This window comes from Lissotriton vulgaris, chromosome 3_2 (assembly GCF_964263255.1).
Source record: "Lissotriton vulgaris chromosome 3_2, aLisVul1.2, whole genome shotgun sequence".
Taxonomy (NCBI): domain Eukaryota; kingdom Metazoa; phylum Chordata; class Amphibia; order Caudata; family Salamandridae; genus Lissotriton; species Lissotriton vulgaris.
In genome coordinates this window covers 92,624,427-92,632,194 of record NC_141690.1, presented here as the reverse complement: position 1 = coordinate 92,632,194, position 7,768 = coordinate 92,624,427, and the positions used below count along the sequence as shown (strand labels likewise).

The following is a 7,768-nucleotide window of genomic DNA, read 5'->3' as shown; positions in this document are numbered from 1 at the left end:
CTTACTCATTAGATAAGAACAACATATGAGAAAGCGACCATTGCGAAATAGTAGGATTTCCATCAACTGCCAAGAGTGGCCAGTGTCATCATTTGGATATCCTTCCCTCCTACCACAGCACCTCTTGATCACAGAGGGGAATCATGTGGTTCGGACTTCGTACAGGTCACTGAAATCTCGACAAGAGGACGTATAAAGATAGGATGAAAAAAATGACCAACTTAGTCAGTTATTTCCAGGATGTAAACATAGGATATCTATTTGATCGGGTGATGGGTAGTATTGGTGCAGTGCAAGTGAGTGAAAAACTAAAAAGGATATGGAAGAAAAGAACCTTTTATTATAATATCTCTCCCAAACCTGTTAAAAACGTGTAGAAGTGGCTTTTAACAAATAGGCCAATTGCCCAGGCTTTCTTCAGGACCTAAGCATTAAATAGCTACTGCATTTTAGAATTTGTGTAAATGTGCATTATAATTATACTCATACAATTATACAATAAATACTTCGATACAAGCAGAGTGATCTTCACACCTGAAAGAGATAGCGGCATAAACACTTGTTGTGAGAAAATACACCAGTTTCCCATACTCACCCTGACTCAACAGCCAAATAAATGGCTCAGTATTTTTGTAATAACAGATGCACTCACCTGTCTTGTATGAGGTATAAGCCTCACCTCACCTGGTAACCACTCAGGTATATGAGACCCCGCCCCAAACAAATTTCTGGATGTACTCTGTTCGGGTAACTGGTACTCCATTAAAATCACCTTCACTAGGAAAAACGCCTCTAAAGATCATACATTATTCTCATGGCTGATATTTGTGTCATTGTTAGATAGAAGGTCCATCAAGTAATGTCTTACTCAGTAGTAGACGTAAAATAGCAGATTTCATGTGTCTGTAGATCTATTCTAGTGTCTAGTGTATCACTGGCCTAAAAAGCTTTTCCAGATGTAACAGCAAAGCATATTCTAGACCTAGCGCTTAATGGATATCGTTCTGATAGTGTGGCATTTCTTGCACTTAGCTTCAGGCTCGTACGCAAAAAAGTGGTGGCATTGGTGTAGGAATACATTTCTCATATTTCTGTTTACCAGATCTCGTATAGCGGGTACCTTGGACAGCCTGGCATGTAAATACACAGCGCCATTATATTGCAAACGATGCGTGTACGCGAAAAGGATATCATGAGCTTCAAAAATAACCCGCTTGTTCTAGTATTATGATGTTACCATTTCTCATCTCTCACCATTGTATCACTTAAGCGGATAAAAGTACCATGTTATAAGCGCCTTAAACAAACAAGTACAGCATTACTCTACAAAGAAGCGTGTCGCTAAGGATTCGAGCTGTTTTCGGTGCTCAAGCAGTTATTTGGTTATGGCATAGAAGTGGTATACCTAGACCAGTCAAAGATCCCGTGTTGGGGGTACTATGACCAGACTGGCGCTTATTTGTAAAGTGGCATTATTATGCGGAGAAAGGTATTGTTGTTAGAAATTCGTTAGCTGCATGCTGAGCCATAATAATGTATTCATTTCTCATATGTGTAGAAAATATCATTTAACAGATGCCTTACACAAGCAAACACATGTAAGCAATTCGGCACTATCCTACGGGAAAGCGTGTTGCTGCAAAATGTGGGCTGTCCTTGGTGCTCCCACAGTTACGCGGTAATCGCACAAGAGATGCCAAACATACAAAGCGCTGAGCAATCAAAGCACTGCTTGGGAGCCTTACCTCTCCATCAGTGACTCGGGCTTCTCCTGAGATTGTGGGAGGTTCCTAGGCACTAGACGCGCTCCATTTTGAACACACGGACGCTAGAGACACGCAGCGTCACGTGATTACACTTCAAAATGATGTCATCAATGGCGCACAGGTAGTTCTAAGTCAGCCAGTGTGACAAGACTATAGAAGGCAAAACCTTGCTTTTCTTGGCCAAGGTTTGTAAATATATGAGCGTAAAATATTTGCTATTGTGTTTTCTTTTCTTTACAGGTCACTTATTCAATTTTTTATGTGTTTATTCAGTAGACATTAAATCTGCGCAGTACACATTGTTTAATGTGTTTCTAGGTGGACAATAAAGTTTTGCAAAAACACTTCAATAATTGCAGAAGATTATCCAACATGTAACAAAGGAGCAATTACGCATCAGACTTGATTTGTGAGTGCAAATCACTGATGGGGATTAAAAGAAGGTATGACCTCAGTCAGCATGTAAATACAAAGTACCAGAGGCCTCTATACAGGACAGATCTCATTATTGTATTACAAACGATACAATACTGCAGCACTCCACATATCACAATATTTTGAGTCTCTTAATTAAAGAATCAATCATCCAATAATGTCAAATCAGTCCCAAGGCTCTTCCACAATTTCTTCTTTTATTTTCCAATCCCATGCCAACGCGTTTCGTCGAGGTTATACAGAACCCATCGGCTTCATCAGGGCTGGAAATAATACAAAGAACGTTTTTTTACAATCCCTACTTCCATTGATTTGATAACTTATCTACAGAGCCTTACAAGACCCCAAAATAACAACCATGTGCTCGATAGAGACCTCTACATAGTGATATATTACACGCTCATTGTACACATTTCAACACCTACACCGTGTTTCTCCTACATGTTACAATTAAAAAGAATCAGGCAAAAGAAAATACTTTTCAACAAATAATTGTGCCACATATTGAATGGTGTCAAAATCATTTCATGCGATCAAAAGTGCGGAAAATGGTTGAATCTAGCTAAGACCACTTGTGATTAACCCATTTCCCACATATGCATGCTAACCAGGTATTATGGGTCATATTTACCTTAACTTGGCTTTGCACTATTGCCTATTTAGGATAGAGAAAATTTGCAACTTCAATCTCTACCCTTTCTGAATTAGGGCTGCACTTTGGATCAATGCGCTATGATTACATAAAGGTTTATTAAGGAACCTACCTCTTGCTTCTCTACCACTTTTTTATATATCCACCACTTTCCTGTATCCTTTGTATCAGATACTATGCACCATCAAAATTGTTAGCCTAAAAATAAATTTGAAACCCGTTTCACTATCATGTTTGGAGCACATCATTTTGTGATTCTAAAAAATGAAGTTATATCACCACTGCTTACCTGATACACTACAGGTTGATGCCGAATTATCAATTGTATATTAGGTTTAGCCCTTCCCCTTCGTGTGTTGGTTAAGTGACCTAAAATCAATAAAAGATTCTTACTTAGAGTGCACTGTCTATCTCGCATTGCTCAATCTCTTCCCCATTCTCAAATTTTAAAACCGGATTCATACCTTACAGTCTGCCGGTTTCGTCTTTTTCAAGTTCTCCGCATTGTATCCGTTAATCCTGCAGAGTTATACGTTTATTTCGTTACTGGTCTAATTCCTCCAATACTAGTTCATCAAAAATCAGCCTCCACCTGTACCCAGCTTACCTCGCTCGGTAACTCCGGTCATTTCCCGAGTACAGTAAACGCCACATTTGCTCCCACTTCCTGGTTTAAACAAACGCTAATAAACATTGATGATGGACTTGCATATTAGTGTTTCCAGCCGTGTCCGTGTAATGCGGCCGCCATTTTATAATGGTTAATCTCACTTGTTATTTAAATATAGTTATAAACCGCTTATTTAAACAGCTTGCTCTACAATAAGATTAAGTTATTATCTTTGCGTTTCGAAGTTTAACATTTACGGCAGTGCATACCAATTTTCATTGCGTGCATCTCCCCTAGTATTCCGCCAAAGTCTTTCAGAAATTCTGTTTTTCTGTGCATAAAGAACGCAGGTTTGCATATTGGATGTCAATGATATTTAACAAGTTATATTTAGTCTTTTTTTATTCTTTTTTTACAAGTAAATTCATTATGTGCCATTTCTTAATTTGATCTACAGTCGCACATAGGTAATTTACCTTTATTAACATGAATTTCACAGGCACCCATTAGTCGCCTAAGAAGAATTGAAGCTCCTGATCAAAATTAAATCCTTCCTCTACCGCCCTAAGGTGCATGATCCATCGTGCTTCCTGCCTCCTCAATTTTAATTCCCTGTTCCCACCCCGTGGGTCAACAGGTACATGATCAATGCCATAGAATTTAAAACCTCTGTTATGATCCTGCTTCTCACAATTGTGTATGTGTTCTGCTATCGGATACCTCACATCATTATTCTTTACTGCTCTTAGACGTTCACTCATTCTTTCTTTGAGCATGCGGATTGTGCTGCCCACATACACCCTCAAGCATTTGCATTCAATAACATGAATGACAAATTAGTGCTGCATGTGATATTCATTCTGATGTCATATTGTTTTCCATCCTTAGTTTTAAAGCTTTTAGTTTTGTCCTTAGCACATCTACACATGCCACAATGGCCACATTTATAAAATCCCTTAGAGTGTTGGTCAAGCCATGTGACATGCCGTTGAGGTAATAGGTAACTCGGGCTTAGAAGAGAGCCCAATGTCTGACCCCTTCTATAGGAAATTTGTGGCCTGCCCCCTATATGTTGTTTCAATACATTATCCAATCTCAAAATACCCCAAGTGCTTTCTCAGGCTTTGCAACAATACATTGCTCATTGGGGTATAGGTTGTAACCAATCTAATTGGCTGATCCTTCTGATCATGTTTAGCTGGGGGTTTTAATGTCTCACTATGCCCAACTTTCAAGACTCTCTGTTTAGCCAATTTCACATTTTGTTTGTTGTAACCTCTTTGCACAAATCTTCTTTCCATATCATATATACAGTTGTTAAAGTTCTCAGTTTCGTTGCAGTTACATCTAGCTCTAAGCATCTCACCAAAAGGAATTGCTCTTACTTGGTGACGTGGGTGAGCACTCTTTGCATGCAATATTGTATTGCATGAAGTTGGTTTGCGATACATTTTACTGTCAATACGCTCATTCTTTACATACAATTCCACATTTAAGAATGTGATATTTGTTGTACTGTAGCAAGTGGTGAAACCTATATTAACATCATTATTATTAAGATACTTGAAAAATCCCTCCAAGGATTGCACGGATCCCGTCCAAATCATAATGCAGTCGTCAATGAACCTACCCCAATAAAGGATAGATCCATTCCATTCATTTGCTGCAGGGCCCCAAATATATTTTTCTTCCAGCCATCCCATAAAGATATTCGCATACGCTGGAGAGAATTTGGAGCCCATGGCCACTCCCTGTTTTTGTTTAAACCAGTCACCTTTGAACAAAAAATAATTATTCTCCAAAATCAGTTTGGTCATTGCCAAAGTCATTTGTGTATGTTGCCAATGACTGGCAGGTCTTTTAGATAAGAAGTGGGCCAAGGCTTTCAGCCCTAATTTATTCCTGATGCTCGTATACAACGAGATCACATCAAGAGTAACGAATATCATTCCGGTCTCTCATTTTATATCACCCAAGATGTTTAAAATATGGCGAGTATCTTTGATATAAGAACGTAAATTAGACATTATCGGTTGAAGAAACACATCAACAAATTGGGACAAATGTTCCGTTGGCCCCCCAATACCCGATACTATTGGCCTACCTGGTGGAAATGGTAGACCTTTGTGAATCTTTGGCAGTGTATAAAGACACGGGTACCTAGGGCGGTTCACCTTGAGAAAAAGATACTGTAGCTTCGACGTCCTTTAACGCCTGTAGTTTTCGGCCTTCCAGACGCCAGTGCTTGCACTGTCGCCATCACTGCCAGCGCCAGAATATTGTTATCGTGGAGCCGAGGGTGACTTTACGAACTCTTCGACTTTGCATTGCCTCACCAGTTCCGATGCCTCACCGTCGACGCTGCCTGTCTTCTCCTGTACTGGATTCAATGCCTCACCTCCTCACGGATCTGATGCCTCACCTCCAGCGTGACAACCAGGGAACCAGCTTCGCTTCAGCACCGATACCTCCAAGATGTCATACAAAGTGCATAGACTTAGTTTCCAAGGTACTGTGTTTTGTGGGTCCGTGTGACCAGAGGCCGTACTGGCTGTGGCAGGCACCAGGCGTTTCCCTGGTGGGCCACCAGGGTGGGGACCGGATTTGAGCCCCTGGGGTCCATTTTTGTTACAAGGGCTCTGCAATATCAGCCCCCTGTAACAAATCGTCCAAAACCGGCCCCAGCAAACAGCTCGGGGGCACAGCGGAGCAGTTTTCCAGGGCCGGTTTCAGTTCCTAGTCTGGCCCTGCGTGTGACTTCGTGCCCGACGCGAGGTAACTGTCCTAAACGTGATATTTTAATACATGTATGGTGGATTTTATCTTGTTTGGTTTAGGTAAAGATACTTAATTTTTTTAAGCTGGTGTGATGTCCATTTGTGGTGTTTTCACTGTGTTACTGTGTGTTTGGGTACAAATACTTTGGTATAAGCCTATCTGGCCGTGGCAAGCTACCAAGGGGGTGAACAGGGGTAATCTAAAGTGTGTAACTCCCTTACCCTGACTAGAAGCAAGGGTCCCTACTTGGACAAAGGTGCATACCTCTGCCAATTAGAGACCCCCATTTCTAAACACCTGCTCTCTCCCCTGTGCTGGCGCACAATTTGCTGCCAAGCACCATGTAACACTTTGCACCATACCATAGATTTTGTACTGAAAGGTTGCGCTTTCTGTACAAAATACTATGCTTAGACCAGCTTTAAAACTTTTTCTACTTTCTCTGTGAGCCATATAACGCAGCTCACAAGCAAAGTTGGCAAATAAAAGCATTTCTTCTCTATAGAGCCTATATTAAAAGTGCATGTTTTTTTTTGTGAAAACGTAATCCTCTTGTTATAGTAGATAGGGTTTTGTATCAAAACACCATAAATGATTGCATGTCAAAACCATTTACCACCCATGGAACATCCCCTTGCAGCTAAGTAATGCAAAACAGTGCTAGGTGACGATTTGTGTTACTTTCAGATGACGGAGCTAGAATGTAAATATGAATAAGCTTTTTGCACCGCTTTGCATCACTTGCGATGCAAACTCAGTGCAAAATCTTAGCAAAAATACCCCTGACTCTATTAAAATCATCATCATTCCCTAGGTTGTTAAGTACTGGCGTAAGAGATAAGAAGAGAATACTGTTATAAAAGGAGTCCGAATGGATCTGTCACTGCACCGCTGTCAAACTGGACTTAATGAGCCAAATGAAGCATACCAGGAGTGAAATGTCGCAGATGGAATTTCATCTTTCACACTGCACAAATTACAACTACTACAACAGGTTTATGATACCCTCTGGATTATACCATGCCAATTGTTTCTAAAAGATATAAAAACCCGAACATCTTGTTGATCTTTCCCACATATGTGAAGGCATTGGCTAATCATCAAAATAATACCCTTCGTCATAATAATCAAAGAGACACTACACTGGATGACGTATGCTTTCACTGTCTTTTTGGCCATCACACTGTTGAGCTCTAATTTTAAGGCTAGAGAAAAATAGGTAAACCTTTTTGTATACCTGTACTTGAACAAGAAACATAGGGGCATATTTACAAGGGTTTTATCTCTGCTTTTTTGGCTTTTAAAGCCAAAAAGTGGAGATAAAAATATCGCCCTATTAACAAGAGGGTGCTAACATGCATTAGCGCATGTTAGCACCCTTTTACCCGAAGCCTCCATTTGCATCTCTAATGAGATGCAAAGTGGGCGTCACTGGGCAGTACAACCTTGTAAATATAGCTGATGTGCACATCGCGACATTTACAAGGCTGCCAACGCATTTTAGCAGATGTTAGTTTTGGGAGAAAA

General features: G+C 40.3%; 1 long non-coding RNA gene across 3 annotated transcripts; it reads right to left on the bottom strand.

Annotated features, from left to right (window-relative positions):
* Positions 1 to 321: 321 nt before the first annotated feature.
* On the bottom strand, positions 322 to 3,527 carry LOC147725365 (uncharacterized). Of its 3 annotated transcripts, XR_015309818.1 has the most exons (6): positions 3,461 to 3,515; positions 3,318 to 3,372; positions 3,143 to 3,222; positions 2,966 to 3,051; positions 2,833 to 2,856; positions 322 to 2,464 (listed from the first exon to the last, which is right to left on the bottom strand). It is a non-coding gene; the product is annotated as an uncharacterized LOC147725365 (long non-coding RNA). The 3 variants fall into 3 exon arrangements; XR_015309816.1 differs by lacking the exon at positions 2,833 to 2,856 and having other exon boundaries at positions 2,054 to 2,464; XR_015309817.1 differs by lacking the exons at positions 2,833 to 2,856; positions 2,966 to 3,051 and having other exon boundaries at positions 2,026 to 2,464; positions 3,461 to 3,527.
* Between the last annotated feature and the right edge of the window lie 4,241 nt (positions 3,528 to 7,768).